Source organism: Amblyomma mixtum, chromosome 3 (assembly GCF_055824585.1).
Source record: "Amblyomma mixtum isolate Tamu chromosome 3, ASM5582458v1, whole genome shotgun sequence".
Taxonomy (NCBI): Eukaryota; Metazoa; Arthropoda; class Arachnida; order Ixodida; family Ixodidae; genus Amblyomma; species Amblyomma mixtum.
The window spans coordinates 33,163,515-33,171,811 of record NC_143014.1 but is presented as its reverse complement, the minus strand read 5'-3'; the positions used below and the strand labels follow the sequence as shown (position 1 = coordinate 33,171,811).

Sequence of the window (8,297 nt, the reverse complement as noted above, 5' to 3'; positions counted from 1 at the left end):
AAACGACATAGAGCTAAAGGGGGGCTTGGGTTCTTTTTGCAATTACATTATATTTACTTCTATGGGCACTTCGACACCGAAATTTGCAGGAACTGGTGCATGACATTTGTTACGTTCTGCTCATCGTGCTTCGCTTCATTGATTTTTTAGCTTGTAATTGACCGCCATCGATAAGTTCTCCTAAGCATTCAAAGTTCGCACTCGCCGTGGTGGCTATGTAGATTTAGTGTTCGGTTGCTGATCTCAAGATCGCGAGCTCGATTCCGGATGCGGTGGCCATACAAAAACGCCGATGTGATTTGCGATGTCGGTGCACGTTAAAGAACACCAGGTTGTCTAAATTAACCCGAAGTTCTCCACTACGGCGTCCCTCATAACCCATAGGTCCCTTCGGGACGCTAACCCAACAGTTTACAGTTTATTCAAAGTTCGCAGCAGTGCGCTTGCGTTTTACGCGCAGTGGCGGTAAATGCTGCTCGCTTTAAAGAAAAGGCCCCTTCAAATTAGCGCTCTACTTCGTTCAAATATCGCTCGATGAAACGTCGCATGAAGCGATACAACAATTATATCGCATGTTCCTTACCAGAATTTGAGCATGTGATGCAAAAAAGGTGAGCCACTTTAAACATAGTAACATTTCATAACGCAGTTTTCGTTTCTTTTTCGGCGAATATAATTTTCTACGGGTGAATTACCGTTTCTTTTTCCGGTAATAAAATATGATACTTATGTAGTCAGAAGTAACTTGCAGGTTGTCTTGGTGCTTTTGTGAGCACAAGTCTATTTAACAGTAACTAACGCGAAGGTCGTACTATAGAGCTGTTCTTGTAGCATGAAGTGCTATCGCCAATTTTAAAAAAAGTAACAAGTGAAATGAGGAGCCGTTCAGACAGAGATTTAACAGTAGCGGTAGTCTGAACGCGACCCCTTTTCATGTGGCTTGTGCATAGTTTCAAGGCCGTGAGCGGAGAAACCTACCCAACCAAGTGGCTGTGCTAACCTGGTGATGACAGCGAACAAAGAGCGCTTCGAAAGCCGGCGGAGCCTCGCGTTTTGCAGATGTGTGTAATGTAGCGGACAATCAGTCAAAGAGCACAACTGCGTTAATCCAACGGTACCTAGGACTTGCCACGCCCCTGGCTTCCGTTCTTTGTTAATCTTCTCCTTTGACTGAATTTAACTCTCGCCGAAACGCTGCGGCGTACATTTTTTTTCTTTATTCAAGAGTTACCCCGCATTTGCCCGAAGGCGTTATAGCAGGGGGGTTACAGATTGGCAAAAAATATATCTTCACTTGCAGAGCACACTTGCATTTCGGAAAGCTGGTTCCACTGCTGCACTGTTTTAACAAAAAATGAATTTGCAAACAAGTTCGTTCTGGTACGGTACTCTCTAATTTTACGGGAATGGTCATGTCGTTGAGAAACTTAAAATGGCTGTTTTAAATAACTTTCAAAACCAATAACCGTTTTTCCGTGAACTATTAAGTACAGCAATTTTAGCCTCAATTTTCTTCTATGGGAAGCGAGTGGTTCCCACTGCAATTCGTTTTTCATTGCTGTACAACAATCCCTTCGCCCGTACCTGCCCAAGACGAACATTGCTGCTCTGTTACGAATGTTCTCGAGTTTTTCAATTAACACCTGATGTGCGGTGTCCCGTACAATACACGCACATTCCATGATAGGTCGAACATAGGAGAGAAAAGCAGTTTTCTTGAGGTTTGGCTGCGAAAACCTTAAACGTCGCTGTATGAAGTTTAGCGCCCTACCGCCTTTGGTAACCACATGATCCGCGTGAGCATTCCAGGAACAGTCATTCGTTAGTATAACACCTAAGTATCTGCAAGTACATTTCTGTGTGATCAATTCATTACTTATGCGATACTGAGCTTGGACTTTGTTTTTTTTTTTCGTGAAAAGCAAAGGTGAGTGCATTTCGCCGTATTCAAAGACATTTTCCATTTCAGACACCAATCGTGGATAAGTGTTATGTCAGTTTGGAGTTGAACGACATCATTGACATTGTTAATTTTCCTGTACAAAACGCAGTCATCTGCAAACTGACGTATACTTGAGGAGATACCAAGTGAAATATCATTTATAAAATTAAAAACAGGAGTGGCCCCAGGACCGACCCCTGTGGGACTCCTGATGTCACATCAACGTAATCTGAGCATTTACCGTTCAGGACTACACGTTGGAGGCGGTCGAGCAAATAATTCTGAATCCATATTATAACAGCTGTGTCCAGATTTAACATTTTTAGTTTATAGAGAAGGAGTGGGTGTGACAGTGTCAAACGCTTTCCGAAAATCCAGAAATATGCAGTCTGTTTGGCCCCCGCGGTCAACTTCAGATACAAGTTCGTGATAAAATTCAATGTAGAGGAAACTGCGAGTATTGAATTCGGCGTACTTCTATCGATGTCCTTCGGTTAAGCCGAGAAGTCCAGCCCCTACAGATAAAGTACGGTCATGCTTCCCCCGCGAGAGGTGTCACTGACTATCCATAGATGCCCTCCCGAAGGTGTGGGTTCGCGTTGTTGAGCCTTTGTGGCTGATGTTGGTGTTGTCTAGGAATACCTGGGTTGTCGGACATGTATCGGATGAAGCTGTTGTAATCATTGCCCTCAAAACATACGGGCGCATACCCACAAGCGGGAGTACCATGAACGGAACGGGTTCAGGATAACTAGAACACTTCCTCTTCCGCCGCGGCGTGCGATGTCAGTGCACGTTAAAGAACCTCAGGTGGTCGAAATTTCCGGAGCCCTCCACTACGGCGTCTCTCATAGCCTTAGTCGCTTTGGGACGTTAAACCCCATAAACCAAACCACCAAACCACTTCCTCTTCCTCTCCTTGCGGTTTCCGGTTAAGAAGGCGGTCAACATGGAACTTACTTACGCGAGGTTCTCGTATGCGAAAAGAATACTCATTTCATTTTTGCAGCCAGAGGTCGAGGCACGGAAAGGTCTTGCAGGAGCACATATATTGGCCACCCAGGTTCTTGAGAATGGTTGTTTTGTATTTCTCTTTTTTTTTTTTTTGAGCGAATGGTGAGCCAGGTCTCGCGGAGACAGCGGCGGCAGCAGCATCGGGAGCAGCGGCAGCCCGCCTAGCTCGGTCGGAGCAGTCCGATGCAGCGTGTGCTCGGCTTGCCCGCCTTCTACCATGTGGCCGGCTCCTCGTCGCTCGCCTCGGTGGCCATGGGCAGCGTGCTGGGCTACTCGGCACCGGCACTGGCCAGCATGGCCGCGAACGACAGCGGCGTGCGCATGACGCGCTCCCAGGAGACATGGTTCGGCTCGGTGCTTGCCGTGGGCGCCCTGGTCGGCAGCCTCGTGAGCGGATTCCTTATCGAGCGCTTCGGCCGCGTGCGGCCCATTCAACTGTCATCTCTGGGCTTCGTCGCCGGATGCCTGTGCATCGCACTCAGCGACGCCAGTCTGCCGTGGCTGTTTGCCGGACGCGTGATCACCGGCTTCTGCTGCGGCCTGGTCTCGCTCTCGGTGCCCGTGTTCGTTTCCGAGATCAGCCCGGCCCACGTGCGCGGCCTCCTCGGCTCCGGCGTGCAGCTGGCCATCACGCTGGGCGTTCTCGTCGTCTACCTGGGGGGCAAGTGGCTCGACTGGGTCTCGCTGGCCATGCTCTGCACTGCGTGCCCCATCTTCATGGCCGTCGCCATGTCGTTCGCCGTCGAGTCTCCGCGCTGGCTGATGGCCCGCGGTCGCCGCGACGAGGCTCTCGACGCATTGCGCATTCTCTACGGACCAAAGTTCTGCGCCGAGGCCGAGTGCCTGGCCATCGAGGCCACTCTGCTGCGCCAGTCGGCAGGCATGGGGGACTTGAAGCGTCGAAGTTTCTCGTTGCCGCTGGCTTACACGCTGCTGCTAATGTTCTTCCAGCAGTTCTGCGGCATTAACGTCATCACGTTCTACTCGGTGAAGATATTCGAATCGTCCGGCTCGGACATGTCCGCGGCGGACTGCGCCATCCTGCTGGGCGGGGTGCAAGTGGTTGCTTCGCTGGCAGCGTCGCTGCTCATCGACCGGGCTGGCCGCCGCTGCCTCATGCTCGTCTCGTCGCTGACCGTGTCGCTCAGCCTGGTCGTGCTGGGACTGTTCTACTACTGCAAGGACCTCGACGACGGTACATTTCGGGAACGCTACAGCTTCGTGCCGCTGGCGTCCCTCACAGTCTACATCGCCGCCTTTTGCCTCGGCATTGGCCCCGTGCCGTGGGTCGTCATGGGAGAGATTCTGTCTCCTCAGGCCCGAGGTTTCTCCACAGGAGTCAGCACAGCGTTCTGCTTCTTCTGCGAGTTCCTCATCACCAAGGAGTTTGAAGATCTCGTGCGCCTCTTCGACTTTTATGGCCTCTTTTGGATGTTCGCGTCGGTCACTGCTGTGCAGATGTTCTTTGTCTACTGGTGCATCCCAGAGACCAAAGGGAAGTCACTCGAAGACATCAGTCAAATATTCGAGGGCCTCCCTGTGTATGGGGGCAGTAAGGCTCAACTACACCCTGTACCAATTACGCCTTCTTTTGAGGGCGTCACAGGATAGTGACCGAGCTTTATTGTGCGTATTCGCTAGTACCGACCAGACTGAATTGCTCAGTACACTCATGCCAGTATACATCTGCTCAGTCGTCGTGAAGTGGTCAAGTACAGACACAAAGTTTCCCACTGACAAATGGTCATACTGAGCCATGGCGGTAGTACGCATAGCCTTCCTTACGCACGTAGTGCCTGTTCCCTACAGGGCTCTGAATGTGCTTATGCGGAAAAACAAGTTCGCGTTTTTGTTGTTAATAAACGAAACACCACTGCATCAGTGGCACGAAAGGTGCACATATGAAGTTGATCCTTCAAGCGGCATAGATAGGGCCAAGCTACACAATGGTCTTAAAAGCGCTGTGTTTATTGCTCAGCATCAGCTCACGTGCACAGCCACTTCTCAAAGCCACTAGGAGTTGAACGGCTACACCATTTTGTTAATCGTATATAGCTTTTTCGAGCGTTTCGTGCGCATGGTTCTCGTGTTGTACAGTCCACATAGCTGTCTAGAGCGTTTGAACGGCGCACCGTGGGGTACACTTGTGTCATTTACGAGATGCCTAGGCCTCCAAATCTGACCTTGTGATGCATGCACATTTCCATGTGAACTCCTCATGGTTTTAAAAGCTGTGTCAGGCTCACCAGTCACCGGCGACTGCAATAAATGCAAAACCAAGCTCACCGACTTAGCGCTATAGACAAGTGTGCGGACGACTGTACAAACTGGCAACGGAACTACAATTCCGTTGTTCTCTCTCACAGAAAATAGATTTATGGGGGTTTAACGTCCCAAAGTGACTGAGGCTATGAGGGACGACGTATAGTGAAGGGCTCCGAAAATTTCGACCACCTGGGGTTCTTCAATGTGCACTGACGTCGCACAGTACACGGGCCTCTAGAATTGTCGCCTCCATCGAAATTCGACCGCTGCGGCCGAGATCCGACCCGCGTCTTTCGGGTCAGCAGCCGAGCGCCACAACCAGTGAGCCACCGCGGCGGCCCAACAGAAAATAGGACAAAAGTACCGGAATTCTTGCGACAGTTTCGTCTAGTATGTCAGGCAACTGTAAACATAATTAAGTGGTCAACATCCGAACCACCACCTTCTTTTCACAGTACCGAATGACAAAGGGGAGCTGAAGCACTTTTTGAAAAAATTGAGTTTCCTGCAGCATTTTACAGTTTTTAATACGTTGAAAAAGAACACCTCGTTTAGAGAGGGCAGGAATAAACGCAAACAGCTGCATTTTACATGAAAACGCGCAGCAGCGTCTCAGGGGCACCGAGCGAACGCCGCTGTTGCCCGCTGTTGGCCGGGACTGTCGTGACATCATCCGCGGGATCTCTGGTCGGCGCGGACTGTGTTGCTGCGTGGCGCGTTGCTTCCCGTGGCTTGCCAAGTCGATTTAGAAAATTATGGATTATTCGAGCAGCGTCGAAAAGCTTGAAATCTTACCCTACATGTTCGGGCCATCAGTGGCTACTAGAAACGACGTAATCAACGACGCTGAGAAGTGCGTCGGCAGCGAAACTGAAGGCTCCACATTTGCGCGAGTCGGAAATCTCATATGGTGCGTATACTTAGCGTATGTGCATGTGCAAGTGACAGACGAAAAAAATAAAGGAAATCACATCGAAATGCTAGTTGTCCACTTGGTGCTGCAAAAACGCCGGAGTACCAACTTGTAACGCTTGTAAACATGATCTAATTCAAATCGTCGGCATTCTTATACACGAGTTGCGCAAGGTAAAGTAATTTGTTTATTTGTTCATTTATTTATAGTGAGGTGCCTGCTAACACCCGAAGGCCTTTTAGAAATGCAACAGAATGCTAAACTGGGTGAGTTGGAACGGATTCATGGCTGGACAGCACAGCAAGAGCGTATTCCGTCCCACGGTGCTAAAGCTGTGCATAACATCGAAAAAGGTCCGTCCCTAGCGCATCATCGAAGTAGGCGACAAATTCGCAACGCTGGGAACATCGAATTACGCTAGCTTGCTGTAATAGTGCCGCCAGCCAGAGGAGCGGTCAACGCCACTCTGACTGTGCGCTACTACTTGGCCGTCGCTATAGGCATAGCTTGTTTCGCATCGAAGCATCAGCGGAGAGCGCTTTGGAATTGGCCAGCGCTATAGAAAATGCTCATGGCACCGCCTTCCTGAGACCCCCCCCCTCCCCCGACGCTCTCGGGAGCGACGAGGTGCGTGTCGGCGGCTGGTTTTTAACCAGCGATTTCGGCTCTTTTTGCAAGCAGAGTCGCGAAAAAATTGACACACATCATTTACAAGGCCCCTCCTTCTCATCCACTGCATTTCATGCAATTTGAAAACCGTTCCAGCTACCCTTTAAGCAGAGTAGCCGCAGTAGTTGCCGTTTGGCAACACAATATATTCACCAAAGTGCTAAGCTAGCCGCGGTAGTTGCCGTTTGGCAACACAATATATTCACTAAAGTGCTAAGCTATGCGACCAGTAAGCTCCCACCACAAAATTAGACTTTCTAGAGAGTCCATGAGCGTCTTTAATAGGATTTTAAGTCATGTATACGGACTCCAGTGCGTTAGTAGCGCAATTTCTTGGTTTCATCAAAGATAAATTCATCAGCACCTACGTATTCAACGAACATTCTGCGAGAATGACGTCCTTTAAAGCTGTTCAGGTTTTGGCGAGCGAGGCTCTGTATAACCGCACGCGGGCGTCCCTTCGCTCGGACATGCTTGTACCCCGCGCCAGATCCTTGAGGGGCTTCTTGAAGATTCAAAGAGGGAGGCAGCCGGTGATAGCAAGAGTCGGTTCCAAGAGAACCCTAAAGGATCGCCGCGTGCTTGTCTGCAGGGCGTGCATCAGCTTCACGGAAAACGCCCTCGCCAGATGGCGTGCCTCTACACCGAATTGAAGAGCGTCGGATTGCGACCACGGAGAAGCCGCCCTCAAGACAGTGGCGTATTGGACCTGCGCCGCTCGAGCAACGGCCACGTTCGGTACCTGCTGTGTAACTGCCCCAGTTCGGAGCTCATAGGCACGAAACACAAAGGCCATGGAGTCGGTTCTCTCGGACAACAACGCCGCCGCGCGTCACGTGCAGCGTTCCCTATGGGACTTCGCACGCGAAGCCAACCTGCTCGGCACTTGTACTTTTTGACTCTTTTACCCTGACGCTTTCCCTCACGAATGCCACAGTGTCCTCTTATTAATTGGTGTGCCTTGTCAGCTTTGCTGTTCCGCTCCTGTGCGCACAGGTGAAAGATTGCGCGGACATGTAGCGCGGCTGCAATTTTCTGCACAGTGTGTTTTCTCGCGTAAGACTAACTCCTTTTGATCTTGATGATGTTTTGGAACTTTCCTTCTTTAACGCTCTCTGCACGTGATTACTCTGAAGTTTCCTTCTCTGTTATGGTGTTCCGTGCTTCATATTTTCTATTACCTACTGCAATGGGTCATTACGCATTGCATAGCTCACTTGTGCTTGTCTCAGGTGAAGGGTTCTGTGCGTAAAAAATACGCTCTGTTCAACTTCACTACCATGCAAGTGGTGGTTGTCAACTAGAGGCTGGCGGCCTGTAATGAGACATGAGAGTGGGTACGTGCGTGTCGATCGTTTCATTTTGTTTACTGCGATGCGGATGGTTTCTGAATAGGCGGCATGTTCCTTTCTGTTTGTGCGGAGGGAGGTTTATGTTTTTTTTTTCTTTTTAAGAAGCTGCCGGTGCATTTCATTTCTTCACTGTTCGCTTTTT

The 8,297-nt window shown here is 50.0% G+C and overlaps 1 pseudogene; it reads left to right on the top strand.

Moving 5' to 3' along the window:
* The first annotated feature begins 3,208 nt into the window (after positions 1-3,208).
* Positions 3,209-4,567, top strand: LOC149349611 (facilitated trehalose transporter Tret1 pseudogene; annotated as a pseudogene).
* Positions 4,568-8,297: the final 3,730 nt, after the last annotated feature.